This window comes from Capsicum annuum, chromosome 1 (assembly GCF_002878395.1).
Source record: "Capsicum annuum cultivar UCD-10X-F1 chromosome 1, UCD10Xv1.1, whole genome shotgun sequence".
Classification (NCBI taxonomy): Eukaryota; Viridiplantae; Streptophyta; class Magnoliopsida; order Solanales; family Solanaceae; genus Capsicum; species Capsicum annuum.
This window is the reverse complement of record NC_061111.1, coordinates 58,760,980-58,764,555: the sequence shown is the minus strand read 5'-3', so window position 1 is coordinate 58,764,555 and position 3,576 is coordinate 58,760,980.

The window sequence follows — 3,576 nt, the reverse complement described above, 5'->3', positions numbered from 1 at the left end:
ATGTGTGTTGGATCTCCCAGATTTTATCTGGTGTATCTTTTTCTCCTGTTAGAGGATTTCTCTACAATATCAAAAGGAAAAATATGTTTACATAACCAAAAAATTATATAAAATTACATAAATATCAAAGAAGTATATGTAATAATAAGGGAACAAATATGATGTATCTTAACTGTAGATTTCTCTACTTCTGCAAATGATATTGAACCACAACAATGTTTAGTTATTTATTTTTCTTGATTTCTTTTGTTTCTCTTGATGATGACCTGAACTTACGTGAACAGATAGAAGTCAGGCTATAAGATAGAAACATTAAGTTGCAGGTTCACCATTTTGCATTTGAAATACGCTAGTCTAAGAAACTGCAAAAGAGGTGCAATTACTTGGCTTGCCGTTAACCAAAAAAACTTGATATGACAAGAAAAACATCTAGGTCTGAGGGTGTATAGCAGTTATATTTAAAGGTATAGACCTATATTTTCTCAAACCAAATTTCAATTATGTGTTCGTTACCTTGAATTTATCACTGCCAAAATGTTCCACTAAGTGCTTCCAGTCATCTAACTCAACATCCTCCGGACGATACGACAATCTATCTTTATCATTGCTATATCTAGAGTAGATAACATGTAATCGAGCTTTCCATGCTCTAAAAAGTCATTGCATAGTGCTTACCACAAAACCTTGCAACTTATGATCTAGCAACCCATTTCTAACTTCAAATTTACCCTGCACATTTGTTAAACAATCAAAAACTGAGAAATACTATTTGGTGTTAAAGAATAATATTAAAATACTGTTTTGGTCTGCAAGATTCACTTCCAAGAACCCAACCTTAGAAGTCAACTTCCAAGGTCAGATTCTGTTTTTTGTGAACATGAAAGAGAAAGAAACCAACATGTCATGGATGGAGACAATTAAGGTTTGCAAATGCTATACCAGGTCGCCCCCGTAAGATACGGGTAAGATTTCTCCATACAGTAATGTAGATTGCCTGAAAAGAAGCATTCATCATCACAACCCATTTTTTCGCGATTTGTGAAGATCCTGTGACTTGTTATCCCCATTGATAACTAAATAGAGATTTTATCCAGAATTTTTTTTTTCAATCATACAAAGACACGTTAACTAGTCAATCAAACACACAACATGGTTTACTAAAGCTCATAGACCATGTAAGATATTTTCCACATAGAATCTGATACAGTAACAATCAAGTAAGATGCTTTCCAAGCTCAGATTTTGCTTTTTTTTTTTATGAACATAAAAGAGAAAGAAACCAACATGTCATGGCTGCAGACAATAGAAAAAGTATTTTCAATCATACAAAAACACCGTAACAAGTCAACCAAACACATAGCACTATTTACTAAAGCTCACAGAACATATAAGATGCTTTTCATAGAGAATATGATACAGTAGTAGCCAAACACGAGAAAGAAACCAATATAATATTAAGAGTCATTACCTTGAACCTATACCACATTGCTTCTCCATGTTTTAGAACTATCTGCTGCCGACTTCCATCTCGAAATGAGACAGTGGTTTTCATGATCCAACCACAGTAATTGACAATGTCTCTAGCTCCAGAACCCACGGCTATATCAATGTCATCTGGAATCATTATTTTAATTTTTCCTCCATGTTTAAACTTAAAATCCATAGTTTTGGATTTGTATTTCCCTCTTTCTTTCTTTTTATTGATGTGGGAAGCTGCAAACCAAAAGAATATATTATTATAAAACAAAATGTATATTTAGATTAACCCAACAAAGTGAACTAACCTGGACCAGTTTCAGCCTCTACACTAAGGCGTACACTTTTATCTAGATTTCTTGATGATTGTGTCTCTGGGAATGTCCTTTGGATAGGGCCTGTTTGCATTTGCTGTGTTTGCAGAGGTCCTTCGCTTGGATTACATAATTGTCCAGTCTCTAAAGAAGTCCCAACAACTCCTATTGGTTGTATTTGTGGCTGAGATATTGTATCAGAACTTAAATGTTCCAGAAAACTGCCACGACCGTATCCACGTCCCACACCTCCTCTTCCACTTCTACCTCATCCCGTTCCTCTCATTTTCTAATTAAACATTGGTCTTCTTCTTCATAATATTTTTTAGTCATATTTCTGAAATTCTTGAAGTTATTAATGTGGATCTATCATCCTTAGAGAATAAGGATGCATATTTATCATTCTTGAAAAATTCAAGGCTCAGATTTTGCTTTTTTTATGAACATGAAAGAGAAAGAAACCAACATGTCATGGTTGCAGACAGTGTTTGCAAATGAATGCTATACCAGGTCGCCCCCAAGACACGAGTAAGATTTCTCCACACAGTTATGTAGATTTTCCAGAAAGCAGCATTCATCATCACAGCCTATTTTAAGGTGATTTATGAAGATCACGTCCCTTGTTATCCTTATTGATAACTTATAGATTTTATCTAGAAAAAGCATTTTCAACCATACAAAGACACTGTAACTAGTCAACCGAACACACATCATAATTTAGTGAAGCTCACAAACCATGGAAGATGATTTCCATAGAGAATATGATAAAGTAATAACAAATAGAAACTTATCACAAATGAATGTTCTGGACAAACTAAAAAATGAAGTATACAATATGATTTTAAATTATTATAGTTTCCTATACACAGGTGCGGGGGGAAAAGAATCAAGCATGCATTCATTAACATTTTGAAAAGTATGATCAAGTTAGTGTAGTGATTAGGCTAGCAGTATAGGGATGATCAGAAAAAATACTGGTGTGACAATTATAGTGTAGTGAATGAGGATATCAGCGATGTAGTTAGAGTTGCACCGGAATGCATAGAAGTTCTAGTCTCAGAGATCGTACCCCCAACCTTTGAACCAAATGTAACTGCCTCAACCTCCACCAAAGCCAGACTCATGATCTATAGACCCTATAAAAAATGATCAGCGAGTTTGAGGGGCCATTAACATATTCGGTCATAGCAAAAATACTTGAGGCTTAGATAAGTGATTAACTCAGACAATGAGTTCTTTGACACTACCATGGCTGTAAACCCGAGAATACGGGTTGCCCGCCAAGATACAGTCCTGAAACAACAATGCCAGGTTCCAGATTCTCAATAACAATCAATCATCACAGCCCTATCATTTTCAACCATACAAAGACACCGTAACTAGTCAACCGAACACACATCACAATTTAGTAAAGCTCACAGACCATACAAGTTGATTTAAATAGAGCATATGATACAGTAATAGTCAAACAAACAGAAACTAATCACTAATGTAATGTTTTAGACAAACTAAAAAATGAAGTAAACAATGTGATTTTAAATTATTATTGTTTCCCATACGCAGGTGCAGGGAAAAAAGAATCAAACATGTACTCATTAACATTTTGAAGAGTACGAGCAAATTAGTGTAGTGAGTAGGCTAGTAGTACAGGGATGGTGAGAAAAATACTGGTGTGGTGCACCGGAAGCCATAGATGTTTTAATCTCAGGGATTGTGACCCCAACCTTTGAACCAAAGGCAACTGCCTCAACCTCCACCAAACCTAGAGTCATGATATATAGACCTC